At 44.4% G+C, this 20,966-nt stretch overlaps 2 non-coding genes and 1 pseudogene across 2 annotated transcripts; all 3 read left to right on the forward strand.

The window, feature by feature from the left end:
* Window positions 1-10,612: 10,612 nt before the first annotated feature.
* LOC149238814 (18S ribosomal RNA) lies at window positions 10,613-12,423 on the forward strand (annotated as a pseudogene).
* Window positions 12,424-15,104: 2,681 nt separating this feature from the next.
* LOC149238815 (5.8S ribosomal RNA) lies at window positions 15,105-15,258 on the forward strand. Its single transcript, XR_016246905.1, has one exon. It is a non-coding gene; the product is annotated as a 5.8S ribosomal RNA (ribosomal RNA).
* A 246-nt stretch (window positions 15,259-15,504) lies between these two features.
* LOC149238816 (25S ribosomal RNA) lies at window positions 15,505-18,893 on the forward strand. The gene has a single exon (XR_016246906.1). It is a non-coding gene; the product is annotated as a 25S ribosomal RNA (ribosomal RNA).
* Window positions 18,894-20,966: the final 2,073 nt, after the last annotated feature.

Below are 20,966 nucleotides of genomic sequence, written 5' to 3' on the forward strand. Positions count from 1 at the left end.
GTTAATTATATCTCAAACTCTATCAAGTAAGTATATGTCCCTTCTGAGTATACCTCAATGTCTTTTTGTAAGGAAAGTAACAAATTGGTTGGGACCACTCCATGTCAAAAGTCTGATAATTTGGATGCCAAGAATATGGACACTACGAAAGGCATTGTCTTAAAATTAAGAAAGACAACAACAACAAGATAAAAAGGGAAGAAGCTCATGTAACTCAAGAAGTGAAAGAAGAAGACAAGGAGCATGAAAAGGAAGATCCTCTAGATCTCTACTATGAGTAAGTCAACCTATTTTTTTAAAGTCTTCTTTTAAATTTTTGAGTAGTAGAGGAGCATATAGAAGTAGAACAGATTGCATGGTTAAAGATATCTTCAAGAATATAGGAGCATGGTGTAGATATAGCTCAAGATATTCATATATAAGGAGCATACCTATTATAGGGCCTCATCCACAATGAAAAAGTGATTGATCATGATTAAAATTCTTAGAAGGCCACCATCATCAAAGGAAGAAACATTTCCAAGATAAGGATCTTCAAAATCCTATGATAGAATCTTCAAAAGAAGGTTTGTAAATAAGGTAATATGTCTCATTGGGAGTACCATTTATGGGATTTAAGAAAGGATGATATACAGGAGAGAGCAGATCGAGCAAGAAAGGCTACACCAATCAAGGAGAACTACAAAATAAAGTCAAGATGATAAAAGCATAATCATGATGAGGTTTGTATGCATCATAAGTTTAAGTCATGTCATGATATATATTGGGTCATGGGAAAATTTATAGAATCATGATCAAGAATAAAAGGATCTCTTTCACCAACGATATGCTCCAAGGCACGTACTACAATGCAATAAAGGTCAACATGAAGAAGTTCTCTCATAAGGAGTATAAGGTGGTTGACTAATCAATCGAAGAAGAAGCAAATGAAGAAAGAGATCAAGCATGTGAATAACATCATGGTTATAATGAATCACTATCTGAAAAGATTCCTTAACATCTCTTGAAAGAAGGCATGGAAACTCTGACAAAGGAAGAAAAAGATCAATAAACCCTTGACACCTATGAATCCCTTGGAGATAGTAAGGTGCAAATAACTGATTCAACTCTACAAATATGTCATGATGAAGAAGCCATCAAACAAAAGCACCATTTGATGTTGAAGCAATATCATGATGAAGTCATGAAGGGCTACTAAATAAAAGTATGGGAACATTCAAGTACAACTAAGCATCCATGTGATAAGTATTATGAAGCATAAACAATATGAAAAAGGAGTATCTAGATGACAAAAGGACCTGATATATATCAAAAAGGCCACTTTCCATGAAGGGAGCAAAGACATGACAAACCAGGAGGGAAAGTGAATGATGGTCGGTACCCTACCAAGAAGAAGTTCAAACAAAGACTTCATGACATCAAAGGAAACAAGGATATCAAGAAGATGAAGGACCCACAAAGAAGAAGTTGTTGATGAATGGGCAAGTCCCTCGCTAAGAGGGCATTATAACAAGTTACCAACTACAAAGGAGCTTGGGCAAGTTCCTTGTTAGAGGACACATGGGCATGTATCCCTCAATCAAGGGGAAGAGATAGACACAACATTCTTGTCTTCACTTGGGAAGAAAAAATGGGAGGATTGGGTAACCATCTGGCATTTGATGCTCTTTGAGGATGTGCAGGGAATCCTTGATAAGTGTAGGAAAGAGGACCAATATTCTTTGAGGGCTCGGAACAAAAGACAAGAATAGTCCCAAAAGGTCATACTCAGGGAACACCTGGGTGGGTATGTACCTTGAGAGACAATGACTAAGGATTTTATAAGACATTGGTCTCGCCAACATTGTGCTCTGATATTATTAGAGATAAAGCTATTAGTCAAGGCCTTTCTACGAATAATGTTGGCTACTATGATGCTATAACAGATGGATTGCAAATCCGGTTTCTCTTATGCGAATTATTCAAGATTGAAAAATAGGCAGACACCTTATAATGATTTATGAATACCTCCCTAGTTAAGAGGGGGTGTTGAAGAAAGTGTAACTAGGTTCGGTCTTCATAAATGTACTTTTTATATATGTATTTATTCAGGAAAAGAAATATATATATGTGTGTGTGTGTGTGTGTGTGTCTCTCTCTCTCTCTCTCTCTCTCTCTCTCTCTCTCTCTCTATATATATATATATATATATATATATATATATTAATGAGTTTCTTGTTCATTGAAATAGGCCTAACACATGTTAAAGTGTTATAGGTGAGTCGAAGAGTCAAAAGAAAATGTTGAAACCTTAAGGGCATGTTACACAAGGTATATTTATGTATTAGAGTTAAGGATATTCCTACCCTTGTGCCTTCGTTTGGGTCATGCGGCCAATGCAAACCCCAAATTTCGTTCAGGGGGGTCAGGTCGTGCTATGTTATGCCATGTGTGGGTGCCCAAGCACACGTGGCCATGCCAAAAAAGGTTAATTTGTGATCGCCAGTGTGTCTTATGCACATTCATGCGACCCATTTCCCTGACGCTCCCTCGTGCCTTCGTTCAGGTCGTTCACCCATGTAAACCCCAAATTTCGTTTGGGTGGGTCAGGTCGTGTCGTATGTGGGTGCCCGTGCAAACGGATTTGGGCAAGTCGGGTCAGGTCGCCCAGGGCAAGTCGGGTCGTGTTGTGATGTGTGTGGGTACCTAGGCACATGTGGCTATGCCAAAATAGCTAAGTCGTGACCATGCCATGTGTCTTCTGCACATTCATGTGGCACATTTGCCCAATGCTCCCTCGTGCCTTTGTTTGGATCCTGCACCCATGGAAACCCCAAATTTCGTTCGGTTCGTGCACCCACAAAAACCCCAAATTTGATTCAGGCAGGTCAGGTTATGTCATGTGTGGGTGCCCATACAATTACGTTCGGGTGGGTCAAGTCATGTTGTGCTATGTGTGGGTGTTCGGGCACACGTGGCCATGCCAAAAATGCTAAATAGTGACCACTGGTGTGTCTTTTGCATGTTCGTGCAACTAGTTTGCTCGACGCTCCCTTGTGCCTTCGTTCGGGTCGTGCACCCATGGAAACCCTAAATTTCATTCGGTTGGGTCGAGTCGTCTCATGTGTGGGTGCCTGTGCAAACACGTTCAGGCGGGTCGGACTGGCTTGCCCAGGGTCGGTTGGGTCGTGTCGTGCCATGTGTGGGTGCCCAAGCACATGTGACCATTCCAAAAATGCTAAGTTGTGACCACCCATGTGTCTTCTACACGTTTGTGCGGCCCGTTTTCCCAACGCTCCCGTGTGCATTTTTTCAGTTCATGCACCCATGGAAACCCCAAATTTCATTTGGGTCATGCACCCATGCAAACCCCAAATTTCATTCAAGTGGGTCAGGTCATGTCGTGTGTGGGTGCCTGTGCAAATGCCTTCATGTGGGTCGGTTCAAGTCAAGTCGCCCAGGGCAGGTCTGGTCATGTCATGTGAGGGCACTGAGGGCACATGTACCCATATCAAAAATGCTAAGTTCTGACTAGGGGTGGGCCTTGTGCATGTTCGTGCGGCCCATTTGCCCAACTCTCCCATGTGCCTCCATTTCGGTCGTGTATGGGCACCCATGTAAACTTGTTTGGGTGGGTCATTTACTGTGTAAACTCATTTGGGAGGGTCGTTTGATGGTGCCCGTGTAAAATTGTTTGAGCGGGTAATTTTCCATGTAAACTCGTTCGGGCATGTCGTTTGATGGCACCCGTGTAAATTGGTTCAAGCGGGTCATTTGCGGTGTAAACTCGTTCAAGCAGGTCATTTTCCGTGTAAACTCGTTCGGGTGGGTTGTTTCAGGGTGCCCATGTAATCTCATTTAGGAAGGTCGTTCTCCATGTAAACTCATTCAGGCAGGTCGTTTGGGGGTGCCTGTGTAAACTCATTCGGGCGGGTCATTTGCCATGTAAGCCCATTTGGGTGGGTCATTTGAGGGCACCCGTGTAAACTCGTTCGAGCGGGTCATTTGCCACATAAACTCATTTGGGTGGGTCGCTTGAGGGTGCCAATGTAAACTTGTTCAGGCGATTAAATTTCTATGTAAATGCATTTGGGTGTGTTATTTGAGGGCACCTGTGTAAACTCGTTTAGGAGGGTTGTACGCCATGTAAACTCGTTCAGGCAAGTTGTTTGAGGGTGGCCATGTAAACTCATTTGGGTAGGTCATTTGCCATGTAACCTCATTTGGGCGGGTCGTTTGAGGGCGCCTGTGTAAACTCATTCGGCTGGGTGATTTGAGGGAGTCAATGTAAAATCATTCAGGTGAGTTGTTTGAGGGTGTCTATGTAAAATCATTCAGGCGGGTCATTTGAGGGTGCCTGTGTAAACTCATTCGAGTAGGTTGTTTTCATTGTAAACTCGTTTGGGCAGGTCACTTGAGGGCACCCATGTAAACTATTTCTGGTTAGTCATTTGAGGGTGCCCATGTAAACTCATTTGGGAGGGTTGTTCCATGTGAGGGCATGCCCAGGAACACGTGCCCATATAAAAAATGCTAAGTTGTGACTGGGGGTGCATTTCGTGCACGTTCGTGAGGCTTATTTTCCTACCTCTCCCTTGTGCCTTCATTTTAATCGTGTGTGGGCATCCATGTAAACTCGTTCGAGTGAGTTGGGTTGTGTTGTGTGAGGGCGCCCATGTAAACTCATTCAGTCATGTTAGGTGGGGTCGTGTGAGTGTGCTCGTGTAAACTCGTTCAGGCGAGTTGGGTCGTTTCATGTGAGGGCACGCCCGGGCACACGGGTCTGTGTAAAAAATGATAAGTTGTTACCCGGGGTGGTTCTTATGCACATTCGTGTGATTCATTTGCCCAACGTTTCCATGTGCCTTAATTTTCCATGTAAACTAGTTTGGGTGGGTCGTTTGAGGGCGCCCATGTAAACTCATTCAATCATTTTGTTCCATGTGAGGGCATGATCGGGTACACATGCTCATATCAAAAATACTAAGTTGTGACCCAGGGTGGGCCTTGTGCACGTTCATGCGGGTCATTTTCTCACCTCTCCCTTATGCCTTCATTTTGGTTGTGTGTCGGTGCCCATGTAAACTCAGTCGGGAGGGTTGGGTCATGTCGTGTGAGGGCGCCCATGTAAACTCATTCAGTCGTGTTGGGCCGGGTCATGTGAGGGCACTAGTGTAAAATTGTTCAGTCAGGTCATTCCGTTTAAGTGTGCACCTAGGCACACATGGCCATATAAAAAATGCTAAGTTGTGACTGGGAGTGGGCCTTGTGCACGTTCGTGTGGATCGTTTGCATAACTCTTCCTTGTGCCTTCATTTCGGTTATGTGTGGGCACCCACGTAAACTCATTCGAGTGGGTCATTTTCCATGTAAAATCATTCGGGCGGGTTGTTTACTGTGTAAACTCGTTAGGGTGGGTCATTTCCATGTAAACTCATTCGGGTGGGTCGTTTTGTCGTGTAAACTCGTTTAGGCGAGTCATTTGAGGGCACCCATGTAAACTCATTTGGGTGGGTCATTTTCCATGTAAAATGGTTCAGGTGGGTCATTTGAGAGCGGCCGCGTAAACTCGTTTGGGTGGGTCATTTGAGGGTGGCCATGTAAACTCATTCAGGTGGGTTGTTTGAGGGTGGCTATGTAAACTCATTCAGGTGGGTCGTTTGAGGGCACCCATGTAAACTCATTCGGTTGGGTCATTCAGTGTGAGGGGGTGTCCAGGCACATTTTCCCATATCAAAAATGCTAAGCTATGACCGGGGGTGGGCCTTGTGCATGTTTGTCCGGCTCATTTTCCCATCTCTCCCTTGTGCCTTCATTTTGGTCATCTGTGGGTGTCCATGTAAAATCGTTCAAGAAGGTTGGGTTGTGTAATGTGAGAGCATGCCTTGGCATACGGGCCTGTGTCAAAAATGCTAAGTTGTGACCAGGGGTGGGCCTTGTTCATGTTCATGTGGTCCATTTTCCCAACACTTGCATCTACCATCATTTTCCATGTAAACTCATTTGGGAGGGTCATTTGAGGGCTCCCATGTAAACTCGTTCGAGCGGGTTGTTTTCCATGTAAACTCTTTTGGTAGGGCCGTTTGGGGGCACCCATGTAAACTCATTCAGTCTAGGCATTTGAGGGCGCCCGTGCAATTCGGCCGATCATTTCGTCTGAGGGCACACCCATATAAAAATGCTAAGTTGTGACCGGGGGTGGGCCTTGTCCACATTTGCATGGCCCTTTTTTCTAGCTTTCCCTTGAGCCTTTATTTCTATCAGTTGTGGGCACCCATGTAAACTCATTCAGGTGGGTTGGGTCACGTCATATGAGTGTGCCCATGTAAAATCGATTAGTTGGGTTGGGTCGGCTCGTGTGAAGGCGCCCGTGTTAACCCATTCGGGCAGGTTGGGTCGTGTTGTGTGAGGGCGTGGTCGGGCACATGGGCCTATGTAAAAAATACTAAGTTGTGACTAGGTGTGGGCATTGTGCATGTTTGTGTGGCTTGTTTTCCCAACTCCCCCACCTGCCTTCATTTACCATGTAAACTCGTGCGAGTGGGTCGTTTGAGGGTGGCTTTGTAAAGTCATTTAGGTGGGTCGTTCGAGGGCATGCGTGTAATCTCATTTAGGTTGGTCATTTTCCATGTAAACTCTTTTGTTCTGTTCATTTGAGGGTTCCCATGTAAACTTGTTTGGTTGGTTTGTTTGAGGGCACGCATGTAAACACGTTCGGCCAGTCGTTTCATGTGACGGTACGCCTGGGCACGAGTGCATGTATCAAAATTGCTAAGTTGTGACCACAGGTGGGCCTTGTGCATGTTCGTGTCACCCATTTTCCTGGCTCGCCCTTGTACCTTCATTTTGGTTGGGTGTTGCCACCCATGTAAACTCATTTACACAGGTTGGGTCATGTTGTGTGAATTTCCAATGTAAACTCATTTGGTTGGGTCGGGTCTGGTAGAGTCGTGTGAAGGCACCCGTGTAAACCCGTTCGGGAAGGTCGGGTTGAATCAAGTGAGAGCACCCATGTAAACTCATTCAGTTGGGTCGTTTGAGGGTGATCATGTAAACTCGTTTGGTTGGGTCATTCTATGTGAGGGCACGCCCGGGAAAATGTGTTGTATAAAAAATTCTAAGTTGTGACCAGGGGTGGGCCTTGTGCACGTTTGTGCTACCCATTTTCTCAGCTCTCCCTTTTCCCTTCATTTAGGTGGGGTGTGGGAGCCCATGTAAACTTGTTCGTGTGGGTCGGGTTGGGTTGGGTTGTGTGAGGGAGCCCATGAAAACTCATTCAGTTGGGTCAAGTTGGGTTGGGTTGTGTGAGGGTGTCTAGGTAAACTTGTTTGGACAGGTTTGGTGGGGTTTTCCTTTCATGTGAAAAGTGGGTTGGTAATTGAGATGTTTTTTCAGGTCTGCCAGAAGGATGGCCTTGGGTCATTTGTAGGGTGGCTGATTTTCATCTATTCTCCATCCCCACTTGGTAGAAAATGAGTGGTAATGTTTGCCATGCTTGTCTTGGTCCCTTAGTCGGCTTTTCATGTGAAAGGTTGGGTTGGTAATTGAGTTGTTTTTTCAGGTTTTCTTAAAGAATGTCCTCGGTTCATTTGTAGGGTGGTTGATTTTCATCTTCTCTCCATCCCCACTCAGTGGCACATGAGTGGTAATGTTTCCCAAGCTCATCCCAGGAGGCATACTTGAACAATTCCCCTTCTGCTCTCTAAGTTCCTAGAGTTGTATGGGTTGTTTCGATGTGGCTCCCTAGCTCGTCCTTGTCCCTCATGCCCATCCAAATGATTCAAGTGGTAGGTTTTCTTTTCCTGTGAAAGGTGGGTTGGTAATTGAGTTGTTTTTCTAGGTTTTCCTGAAGAATAGCCTCAGGTCATTTGTAGGGTGTCCAATTTTCATCTTCTCTCCATCCCCACTCGGTAGCACATGAGCGGTAATGTTGTCCATGCTCATCCTGGGAAGCATATGTGAACAATTCCTCTTCTACTCTCTAAGCTCTTGGAGTTGTATGGGTTGTTGTAGTGTGGCTCCCTGGCTCGTCATGGTCCCTCGTGCCCATCCAAAAGATACAAGTGATAGGTTTTCTTTTTGTGTGAATGGGGGGTGGGTAATTGAGTTATTTTTTCAGATTTTCCTGAAGAATGGCCTTGGGTCATTTGTAGGGTGGCCAATTTTTATCTTCTCACCATCCCCACTCGGTAGCACATGAGCGGTAATGTTGGCCATGCTCATCCCAAGAGGCATATGTGAATAATTCCCCTTCTTCTCTCTAAGTTCTTGGAGTTGTATGGGTTGTTTTGGTATGGCTCCCTAGCTCATCCTGGTCCCTTATACCCATCCAGATGATACAAGTGAGGTTTTCTTTTTATGTGAAAGGTGGGTTGGTAATTGAGTTGCTTTTTTGGGTTTTCCTGAATGGTGGCCTTAGGTCATATGTAGGGTGTCTGATTTTCATATTCTCTCCATCCCCACTTAGTAGTATATGAGCAGTAATGTTGGCCATGCTCGTCCCTATCCATCATTCCCATCCGAATGATAAAAATGATACTTTTTCTCAACAATCCTTTGTGCGTTCGTTGTTGTGGTCCTAGATGGAAGCCCCAAAACTCCATCGTGCCCCTCGGTTGTTATGAATAGAAAATTTTGATTGGGCTAGGCAACCATGTGTGGCTCCATTGAAATTGGATCCTCGTTATATTGTTCACCTCCTCCCTATTTGGTGGGGAGGGGTTTGCTTTTTGTGTGAAAGGTGGGTTGGTAATTGAGTTGGTTTTTCAGTTTTGCCTGAAGAATGGCCTTGGGTCATTGTAGGGTGGCTGATTTTCATCTTCTCTCCATACCCACTTGATAGCACATGAACAATAATGTTGGCCATGCTTATCCCAGGAGGGATATGTGAACAATTTACTTTCTGCTCTAAGTTCTCAGAGTTGTATGGGTTGTTGTGGTGTGGCTCCTTGTGATGGCTGGCCTCTTCATTGTTCGCTTGTTTATGGTGTCGGTTTCTTGTTCTTGTACTCTTTCTGTGTTGTCAATGTTAGTTGAGATGCATACATTTAAGAGGAATGTGGAAGGGTTTTGGTTGTAAACCACCTACCCCCCTCTTGATTTCTTTTTCGGCCGGGGTATGTGAGGATTTGTTCTCCTTGGTTTGAAGTTAAGGGTTGCATTCCTTTCAATGTGCACATCGTTTATAGTTGCGTTCACTTTGAGATTTTGATAGATGTGGTGTCCCATATGTGTGATCAAGTGGTTGGATTTTTCCTTGCATCTCGTATGTGTGGTAGACTTTTTCGGCTGGAAATAAGTCACAACATTTATGGGGATTTTTTGTTTCAATTGTGTATGCGATTGTGGTCCAATGGGTAGGAGGCTTGCTACGTCAATGGTGCGAGCTATCTGGAAGAAGGATTTTGAGGTTGAATGCTTCGACCTCCCTCCTCTATGTGTAGGTGGTTGTAGGTGAAAGGTATTCATTGTCTGGGAAAGCTGTGGGCAATCTCCTAGGTTCCCTGTATGTAGGTTGCATGGGGTACAGAGCTTCTCGATCCCTCCTCATGTTTGGATATGTTCTTGTATTGTGTAGTGAGCCTCTTGATTTGCATTTATTTTCTTTCTTTGTGGTCGCATTGTGGTTACTGCAAGTGGTCAAGTGATCGAGTTCCACCATTGTCGCTATCCAGGTGGATTCCTAGGTGGCTTCAGTGAGGGGTGGGAAGGGTCAGGGGGTATTTCTAAGAGAGGTTATGGGCTCGGTTGGGCTTTTTTTATTTCCTTCCTTTGGCTTTGAATTGAGGCTACCACAGGCGATCATGCGATCAAGCTCCATTGTTGTTGTTTTCTGGGTAGGCACCTAGGTGGCCTCTATGCGGGGAGGGGACGGTTGGCGGGCATTTCTAAGGGAGTTTGAAGGCTCAATTTGTCTTGTATTATTTCCTTAATTTTCCTTTGCGTCGAGGCTACCACAAGTGAACATCCAATCGAGGCCCATTGTGGTTGCTATCCAGGTGGACTCCTAGGTGGCATAATGCAAAGCAGGGAGATTTTTATGGCCTCTCTAAGATAGGATTTGTGGTCGGTGATCCTCTTTTTATTTCCTTCCCTTTCCTTTTCACTGAGGCTGCCACAGGTAGTCGGGAGATCGAGGTCCACCGTTGCTGCTGTTCAGGTGGACTCCTAGGTGGCCTCAATGCGAGGTGGGGAGGGTTGGGGCTCGTTCATAATATATTGGTTGTGTGGTTAGTCATTCTCCATTTATTTCCTTTACATAGGGGCTATTGTAGGGATCGAGAGATTGAGGTCCACTGTTGTTGCTGTTTGGGTGGGCTCCTAGGTGGCCTTGGTGCGGGGCGTGGAGGTTTTTGGAGGCATTTATAAGGGAGTGGGCGAGTGATTTATCATTTTCTTGTTTGTTGGGGAGTGGTGGAAAAATCCAAAGTGGCCTTGGTGCATTGTGACTCGAAAGGTCTACCCATTTTTTCACCATGTCCTTGGCATGTTGTGTGTGTTTCCTTCTTCAGATGCAAGAGATGCAAGGCATAAAAGTTTTACATGATATTTTGATATCTATTTGACTTGATGGGTGTTCAACTTGGATCTTGGTAACAGAGTGCCCAGAATTCCCTTTGAAGTGGGAGGGTGCTACCTGGTTGATCCTACTAGTAGTCATATGCTTGTCTTAATGGTTAAGCCATGCATGTCTAGTTATGAACTAATTCAAACTGTGAAACTGTGGATGGCTCATTAAATCAGTTATAGTTTTTTTGATGGTAGCATACTACTTGGATAGTTGTAGTAATTCTATAGCTAATATGTGGACCAAGTCCTAACTCTTTGGAAGGGATACATTTTTTAGATAAAAGGTTGGCCCGGGCTTGCTTGCTTCTCAGGTGAATCATGATAACTCGATGGATCGCACAACCCTTGTGCTGGCCATCCTTCATTCAAATTTTTGCCCTATCAATTTTTGATGGTAAGATAGAGGCCTACCATGGTGGTGATGAGTAACAGAGAATTAGGGTTCAATTCTATAGAGGGATCCTGACAAACAACTACCACATCTAAGGAAGGAAATAGACGTGCAAATTACCCAATCCTAACATGGGGAGGTAATGACAATAAATAACAATACTGGTCCCATCGAGTCTTGTAATTGGAATGAGTACAATCTAAATCCCTTAATGAGGATCCATCAGAGGGAAAGTTTGGTGCCAATAGGCATGGTAATTCTAGCTCCAATAGAGTATATTTAAGTTGTTGCAGTTAAATATCTCATAGTTGTATCTTGGGTCGTAAAGGTTGGTCCACCTACTTAGTGTGCACCTGCCTTTTCGTCCCTTTTATCGACGTATTTCTCCTTGCCTTAATTGGCTAGGTCATGGCTCTGACACTGTTACTTTGAAAACATTCGAGTGCTCAAAGAAAATTATGCTTTGAATACATTAGCATGGAATAACGTGATAGGAATCTAGTCATATGGTGTTGGCCTTCGGAACCGGAGTAATGATTAATAGGGACTATCGGGGACATTCGTATTTCATTGTTAGAGGTGAAATTGTTGGATTTATGAAAGACAAACAACTGCAAAAGCATTTTCCAAGCATGTTTTCATTAATTGAAAATGAAAGTTTCAGGTTTGAAGATGATCAAATACCATCCTAGTCTCAACCATAAATGATTTCGACCAGGGATTGACAAATTTTTCTCTAAGGTCTTCACCAGCACCTTCTGAGAAATAAGAGTGTTTGTGTTCTAGGGGTAGTATGGTTGCAAGGCTGAAACTTAAAGGAATTGATGGAAGGGCACCACTAGGAGTGGAGCCTATGGCTTAATTTGACTCAACATGGGGAAACTTACTAGGTCCAGACATAGTAAGGAGTGACAGATTCAGATCTTTTTCTTAATTCTATGGGTGGTGGTGCATGGTCATTCTTAGTTGGTGGAGCGACTTGCCTAGTTAATTTCGATAATGAGCGAGACCTTAGCCTACTAACTAGCTACACAGAGATTCCCCTTCACAGCCAACCTCTTAGAGGGACTATGGCCATTTAGGCCATGGAATTTTGAGGCAATAACAGGTATGTGATGCCCTTAGATTAACTGGGTGGCATGCACACTACACTGATGCAGCCAATGAGTTTTTCTTCTTGGTTTGAGAGGATCGGGAAATATTCTCAAATTGCATGGTGAGGGGATAGACCATTGTAATTATTGGTCTTCAATGAGGAATTCCTAGTAAGTGTGTGTCATCAAATTGTGTTGAATATGTCCCTGCCCTTTGTAAACACCACCCATCGCTCCTACCAATTGAATGATCCGGGGATGTGTTCAGATTGCGCCAATGATGGTGGTTCGCCACCGTCAACGTCGTGAGAAGTTAATTGAACCTTATCATTTAGAGGAAGGAGAAGTCATAACAAGGTCACAGTAGTTGAACCTGCAGTAGTATCATTGATAGCAGGGATTTTCTTTTTTGGTTCGGGTCGGGTGTGTTTTGATTGCAATGTGGGCCCGTGTGGTGTGTCTCTAGGGGAGCGGGTTTGGTGTTTGGTGGGAACATTGTTGGTTTCTTGTCTTGAGGTCACGCTTGTTTTTTCATGTGTGCTTGCAAGCCATGCTTGTGCTTGTCCCACCCATACTTTTTTTTCCTTCCCCCAATGTGTTTTTATAAAGGGATTCAGAAGATTGTTTCTTGTGAGCCCTCTCCGATGATCTGTTCGGCGAGGAATGGTTACTATAGTTGAGGTGCATGGGAAATACGTTGGACACATTTAGACTCATGCATAGCATCAATGCTCGGTCTTTTTTTCATTGGGAGGCATGGTCCAAGAGTGTGGGAATCCATAGTTGGTTCTCTCGAAAAGGCGATGGTCGTTTATGTGTTGCTTGGGTGAGATTTTCTACAGTGGTTGGGTCAAGGGAGTCGTTGCACGTGTGCCTGGTACCTCAAACCTTCTATGAGGTGAAATTGTCAGGGTGTGGTCAATATGGGATGGATGAAGAGTGGTTCAACCCATTCGGCTAGCTACCCTATTCCTCTCGACCATTCCTTGATATGCCTTCACGAAAGGGTTAGGTGTCTAGGTAATGAAAAACCCCTCCCTCGGTCTGAGCTCCATCGAGATCACCATTTTCCCCACCAATGGGAATGAGGTAGCATTCTTATCTCGTACCTTTGCCATCGAGGAAATTTCTCATCCTCTCGTGAGTGACTCCCCTTCTAGAGAAATAAGTAGCGGGTTGTGTATTTATTTCTCCCTATGGATTCTTGGTTTTTTGTGTGACTTGGTCATATCTTGGCTTTGTGGTGTGCACTTTTTGGACATCCCTGTATTTAGTGGCCTTGCACCATCGATATATTTGTGGCCCATGGTTTTCTCTAACATTGAGTGTTGGCTCATGACAACTCCTCTTTGGAGTTTTATTGTTGACCTCCATTGACTTTCTCGCTGGAAAGGTTTTGGGTGTTTTGTAGACAGAGGGGTACAATAGCAGGGTGGGTTTTCTATTAGTGTATTTTTCATTTGAAGCCTTGTGCCAGGTTGGAGGGTTTTTTACCTCTCATTAACTTGCTCTAGACGCTGGTCTCATTGCGCCCCTCGTCTTTTCTAGTGGTTACGTTTAGGGGATGTTTGATTGTTGTTTGTTATGTTGTATGCTAGAAAGGGCGTTGTGCCGTAGTGTATGTGGGAGGGTGTGAAGAGGTGGGATTCTTTGATTGGGTGCCTTGTTTTCTTTCTTTTTAGTTAGGTAACATCTTTTCGGCGTGCTGTTGAGCCTCTCTCTTTTCTTGGGATTTTTGTTTCTTTGGTGTTGTTTTCTTCCCTTCTTCCTTTCCCCCCTAGCTTTATGGAGAAAAGGTGTGATTTTTGTGGATTGGTGTTAGGGAAGGATGAAAAGTAGTGCAAGTTCCTGGGGCAGCCACCCTAGTCCTTCTCGACTACTGGCCCCTCTAGTTCCCCCCATTTTGTAAGGGTTAAGGTTTGGGAAGCTTGTTCTCTATTTGAGCCTCCCCCCGTGAGTCGGTATGCAAGTTTGATATCTCTTTCTTTCATGTTGTTTTCTTTCCTTCTTCCTTTTGGCCCCTATCTTTATGAAGAAAAGGTGGGATTGTTGTGGATTGGTGTTCAGGAAGGACAAAAAGTAGTGCAAGTTCATGGGGTGGAAACTCTAGTCCTTCTCGATCGTTGTCCCCTATAGCTCCCCCCGTTTTGCAAAGTCACACAGTTGGAGAAGCTTGTTCTCTATTTGAGCCTCCCCTTGTGAGCCGATAGCCACGTTCGATATCTCTTTCTTTCATTTTGATTTCTTCCATTCTTACTTTTGGCCCCTAGCTTTATGGATAAAAGGTGGGATTGTTTTGTATTGGCTTTCAGGAAGGACGAAACGTAGTGTGAGCTGCCGGGGTGGCCACCCTAGTACTTCTCGATCATCTTCCCCCAGTTCCCCTGTTTTTATGAAGGCACAGGAGGTTGGGGAAGATTTTTCTCTATTTTAGCCTCCCCTTGTGAGCCGGTAGCCACATTTGATATCTCTTTCTTTCATGTCGTTTTCTTCCCTTATTCCTTTTATCCCATAGCTTTATGGAGAAAAGGTGCGATTGTTGTGGATTGGTGTTCAGGAAGGGCGAAATGCAACACAAGATCTCTGGGTGGCCACCCTAGTCCTCCTCGATAATCGTCCCCTTCAATTCCGCCCTTTCTGTGAAGGCACATGGCTTGGAAGGCTTGTGCTTTGTTTGAGCCTCCCCTTGTGAGCCAGTAGCCACATTTAATCTCTATTTCTTTTACTTTGTTTTCTTCCCTTCTTCCTTTCGGTCCCTAGATTTATTGAGAAAAGGGGGAACTATTGTTGACTGGTGTTCAGGAAGGATTAAAAGTAGTGCGAGCTCCCGGGGTGGACACCCCGGTCCTTCTTGATTGTTTTTCCATGCATTCCCCCCTTTTTGAGAGGGCGTGGGGCAGAGGAATATTTTTCTATGTTTGAGCCTCCTCTTGTGAGGGGGTAGACACCTTTGTTTCCCTTCCTTTCATTTGTTTTTCTTCCTTTCCTCCTTTTTTCCCTTGGACTTACAATTGTTGTGGGGGGTGCCCCTATTCAGTGTTGTGGCGGATTTGTTAGTAATACATGGAAACAACTCTTGAAAATGGATATCTTGGCTCTTTTTACGATGAAGAACGTAGAGAAATGCAATACTTAGTGTGAATTGCAGAATCTCATGAATCATCGACCTTTTGAACCCAATTTATGCTTGAGGCCTCGCTTGAGGGAACGTCTGTCTGGGTGTCACATCCCATTCAAAAGCGCTCCCTGCAATATGTTAGGGAGCAACAGAGCTAGTCATCCATGCCTGATGCAATGTGGTTTCCTGAAATACCTCAAGTGATGTTTCTTGGTGTGTGTCCACAAGTGGTGATCTTGTCCCCTTGGATGGGTAGTAGGCATTAGCTAATGTGGCCTTTGTGTGGAATCGCTCAAACTTTATTTGACCTCTCTCGTCCTCCAATCTGGTAGGGTGGATTTAGCTCCAACTTGCAACCTCATCTCGGGCGAGAACACCTGTTGTGTTTAAGCATATAATTAAGCAGAGGAAAATAAACTTACAAAGATTCCCCTAGTGGCGGCGAATGAACCAGGAAGAGCCCAACATGAAAATCTGGCAGCAACGTCGCCTGCATTTTAGTCTGTAGAAGCGTCCTCAGCGACGAACCTGGGCCAAGTCCCTTGGAAGGGGGTGCCTGAGAGGGTGATAGCCCCGTCGGGCCGAGACCATGCCGCATCATGAGGCATTGTTGGCAAGTCAGGTTGTTTGGGGATGTAGCCCTATTTGGGTGGTAAATTCTGTCCAAGGCTAAATACAGGAAAGAGATCGATAGCAAACAAGTGTCGCGAGGGAAAGATGAAAAGGAATTTGAAAAGAGAGTTAAAGAGTGTTTGAAATTGCCAGGAGGGAAGTGGATGGAGGTTGGTGATGCATCTCAATTGGATGTTGAACAACTCAGGCCAGTCCATTGCTCAACTTGACGTGCAAACCAACATGGGTTGTTGCATTGTCATAAGTGCGTGTAGATTACTACCTGTCAGTTTGTCGTTGCAGTGATCGGGGAAAAAAGTGTTTGCCCTTGTGGCGGGTTGTGTGCACCTACATGCTTGTGGTGTTGGTTGGCAGGCTTTCCATTCAACCCATCTTGAAACACGGACCAAGGAGTATAACATGTGTGCAAGTCGACAGGTTTGAAAACCTGTGAGGCACAAGGAAGATGACGGGTGGGATCCCCTCTCTTAGGGGTGTATTGTCAACTAACCTTGAGATTATGCGAAGGGTTCAAGTGTGAGAACACCTTTTGGGACCTGAAAAATGGTGAACTATGCCTGAGCAGGGCGAAGCTAGAGGAAACTCATTCGTGAAAAATCATTCGTCAGACTTGGGTATAGGGGTGAAAGACTAATCGAACCATCTAGTAGCTGGTTCCTTCCAAAGTTTCCCTCAGGATATCTGGAGCTCACATGGGAGTTTTATCAGGTAAAGCAAATGATTAGAGGCATCAGGGGCATAATGCCCTTGAATTATTCTCAAAATTTAAACAGGTAAGAGGGTGTGGTTGCTCCATTGAGTCGTGCCATGGAATCGAGAGCTCCATGTGGGTCATTTTTGGTAAGAAAAACCAGTGATGCAGGATGAACCGAAAGTTGAGTTATGATGCCAAATTATGTGCTAACCTAAATACCACAAAGGGTGTTGGTTGATTAGGACATTAAGACGGTGGTCATGGAAGTCAAAATCTACTAAGGAGTGTGTAACAACTCACCTGCTGAATGAAATAGCCCTGAAAATTGATAGCACTAAAGTGCGCAACCTATACTTGACTGTCGGAGAAATTTCCTCGCTTCGATGAGTAGGAGGACATGGGGGTCGTTGATAAACCTTAGGGATGAGCTTGAGTGGATGAGCCCCCAGTGTAGATCTCAGTGGGAGTAGTAAATATTCAAATGAGAAGTTTGAAGAATGAAGTGGGGAAAGGTTCCATGTGAACAACACTTGGACATGGGTTAATTGATCCTAAGAGATGGAGAAGACTTGTAACAAGGGTGCACTCTACATGAGCATTAAAAGGGAATCAGGTTAATATTCTTGAACTGAGACATGGCGGTGGGTGGCAACGTTAGGAAATCCAGAGAAATCATTGGGGGCCTCAGGAAGAGTTATCTTTTCTTTTTAATAGCTTTCCCACATTGGAATCTATTCACTTGGAGATAGGGTCCAATAGCTAGAAGAGAACCACATGTCTTGCGGTGTCCTGTGCGCCCTCGACAGCCCTTGAAAATATGTAGGATCAAGTACCATTCATGCCTGGTCATACTCATAACCACATTAGGTCTCCAAGGTGAAAAACCTTTGGTTAATAGAACAATGTATGTAAGGGAAGTCGATAAAATGGATCCGTAAATTCAGGAAAATGATTAGCTCTAAGGGTTAGGCCTAGGGGTCCACGCCCTAAACTCTTGGACTGTCGGTAGTCTACCTGAGTTGATCTCACGACGAGGGCGGGAAGTCGCGTGCTGATTGGGCTATGGGCATAAAATGCCCCCTACCAGGGACTTTTCCCTAGGCGGTGAACAATCGACTTAGAACTAGTACAGACAAGGGGAATCTGACTCTTTAATTAAAACAAAGCAATGTGATGGTGCATGTAGATGATGACGCAATGTAATTTCTACCCAGTGCTATGAATGCCAAAGTGAAGAAATTCAACCAAGCGCAGGTAAATGGCAGTAGTAACTATGACTCTCTTAAGGTAGCCAAATGCCTTATCATCTAATTAGTGATGTGCATTAATGGATTAACGCGATTCCCATTATCCCTATCTACTATCTAGCGAAACCACAGCCAAGGGAATGGGATCAGCTGAATCAGTGGGGAAAGAAGACCCTGTTGAGCTTGACTCTAGTCTGACTTTGTGAAATGACTTGAGAGGTTTAGAATAAGTGGTTTCCATTTTCGGCTCAAGTGAAATACCACTACTTTTAAGGTTATTTTACTTATTTTGTGTGGCGGAGACGGGGCACTACCCCTGTTTCTGGCTTTAAGGAACATTTTGGCGGGTTGATCTAGGTAGAATACATTGTCAAGTGGGGCGTTTGGATGGGGTGGCACATCTTTTAAAAGATAACAAAGGTTTCCTAAGATGAGCTCAATGAGAATAGAAATCTCGTGTGGAACAAAAGGGTAAAAGCTCATTTGATTTTGATTTTCAGAACGAATACAAATCATGAAAGTGTGGCCTATCGATCCTTTAGATTTTTAGAATTTGAAGCTATAGGTCTCATAAAAGTTACCATAGGGATAACTAGCTTGTGGCAGCCAAGCATTCATAGCGATGTTGATTTTTGATCCTTCGATGTGAGCTCTTCCTATCATTGTGAAGTAGAATTCACCAAGTGTTGGATTGTTCACCCACCAACAGGGAATGTGAGCTGGGTTTATATCATCGTGAGATGGGTTATTTTTACCCTAATGATGAACCACACCATAATAGTAATTCAACTTAGTACAAGAGGAACTGTAGATTCACACAATTGGTCATCACGCTTGGTTGAAAAGCTAGTGGCAGGAAGCTATCATGTGTTAGAGTATGACTGAATGCCTCTAAGTCAGAATCCATGCTAGCAACGGTGCATGTCAATTTTTGATTGTATCTTGACCCGTAGTAGGGGCATTACTTTGTTACCCCCAAGGGAACATGTCATTTGCAAACTGCAACCGTGAAGCATCTCAGTTGGGGCAGCTTTGAATTTCAATTCGGAATGGTCAATGAGAAGAATCCTTTGTAGACGACTAAACTACGTGATGGGGTATTATAAGTGGCAAAGTGGCCTCTCTGCCATGATCCACTGAGATTCAGCCCTTGGTTGCCTTGATTTAGAGCTTCACTCTTGTCACACAGTATTAAAACAAATCCAGACAACTCTCCCACCTTTGCCTCTTCCTCCAAACAACAATTTTTTATTGCTCACATCTAATAAATTCTTTGCTTGGGGGTGGGAAATTTTGGGTTTCCACATCGTGATAAAAAAGGTGCTGAAGCCTGGGAAAATTGGGGTTTACATGTCCCACCCTGGTGCCCAAAATTTTTGGTTTCCAAGTTGTGACGAAAAAGGCACCAAAGGACGGGAAAATTGGGGTTTCCATGTCGTGCCCTGATGCCCAAAATTTGGGGTTTCCATAAAGCTCCCCAGCACTCAAAATTTGGGATTTCCACCTAGCACCCAAATTTTGGGGTTTCCATGTCGCACCCCAGTGCCCAAAATTTTCGGTTTCCATGTCATGCCGTGGTACCCAAAATTTGGGGTTTCCATGTCGTGCCCCGACGCCCAAAATTTGGGGTTTCCACACGGTGCCCAAAATTTGGGGTTTCTACCCAGTGCCCAAAATTTGGGGTTTCCATGTCATGCCTCAGTGCCCAAACTTGGGGAAACTTGGTGTTTCAATGTTGCACCCCATCGCCAAAACCTGGGGAAACTTAGAGTTTCCATGTCGTGTGACGGTGCCCAAGCCTGGGAAACATGGGGTTTCCATGTCACACCATGGAAAAAATCGGCAGCACCCAAGTCTGGGGAAACTTGGGGTTTCCATGTCCTATCCTTGATGGAGATGCGAGTTTCCATATTTTACAGCATGATGGAAACTGAAGGTTTTCAGCGAAGCCCCAATGCGGGGAACTTGGGGTTTACATAACAATGGAAACTAGCTTGCAAGTATGGGGAACTTTGGGTGTTTCATAATCGCTGCCCAAGTCTGGGGAACTTGCGGTTTCCATGTCGTGGCATAACCAAAACCACTGACGAAAACCACCTAAGTCTGGGTAACCTGGGGTTTCCATGTCTCGCCCCTGGCACAGGGAACATGTGGTGTCCATTTCACAGTGTGATGGAAACTGCTACCCAAGTCTATGGACACACAGGATTTCCATTTCACGTCACGATAAAAACTACTACCAAGGTCTGGGAAACATTGGGTTCCCATGTTTTTCCATGTCTAAACCTATGGCCCAAGTATGGTGATCTTTGGGTTTCCATGTCATCACGCGATAGGGAATGGCTACCTAAGTATTAGGAGCTTCAATTTCCATGTCATCGTGTGACAATGAATGACTACCCAAGTCTGGGGAGCTTCAAGTTTCCATTTCATCGTGCAACAGGGAAGGGCTGCCCAAGTCTACCGAACATGGGGCTTTCCGTTCCATGGCATATGACAGAAACTGACCAATTATGGTAAATGCAGGTCTTCCATAGGCAAAACAGGTTGGGTTACTGATTGGGATAGGAAGGTCTCACTACGTGCAGGTCATGTGCCCTCACTATGGCCCACATTGATGAGCAGAGTTTGGGTGCCTGGAATGGAAAGTTGGGCTGACATGTGGCATACATGGGCACGGTTGACACTGGTCAGAGTTCAAGTGTGGAGTTATTTCATGCAAGCTGTGGGTAGTGTAGCATGGCCACATGACACGATGGAAGGAAAGAATAATTAAAGAAGATAAATTGAGATAGAGGTTTTTCCTTGGTGGAGAGCCAACATCTTGTGTTATTTTTCTTTTGTTTTTGGCACCAGTTTGATAAGTAAACACACATGCATTCATAAGAAGAGAAGAAGATTAAGCTAAGAAGATAAATTGTAAAAGAGCTTCACAAATTATTATCAAGTCTAGAAGAATACTACTATACCCCATTGCCCCAAATTCTTCAACATGGTATTGGAGCTAAGGTGACACTTCAAGGAAAGGGAATCTAAAGAACACCTACAAGGTTGAAGCATCAAGCCAAGAAGTCTCAATGACATCAAGGAAAAGAAGGTCTACCATCTATCATTCATCAAGGAAGACTAAAAAGCAAGAAGAAAAACCCTATATAAAGGCACCTACAAGAAGAATAAATCAAAGAGGGACCTACATCAAGCTACACCACCTTCAAAAAGGAAAGGCACTATGAGTCAAGTC

This window comes from Pinus tabuliformis, chromosome 8 (genome assembly GCF_031772625.1).
Source record: "Pinus tabuliformis cultivar Carrire ecotype Pingquan chromosome 8, CPIR1, whole genome shotgun sequence".
Classification (NCBI taxonomy): Eukaryota; Viridiplantae; Streptophyta; class Pinopsida; order Pinales; family Pinaceae; genus Pinus; species Pinus tabuliformis.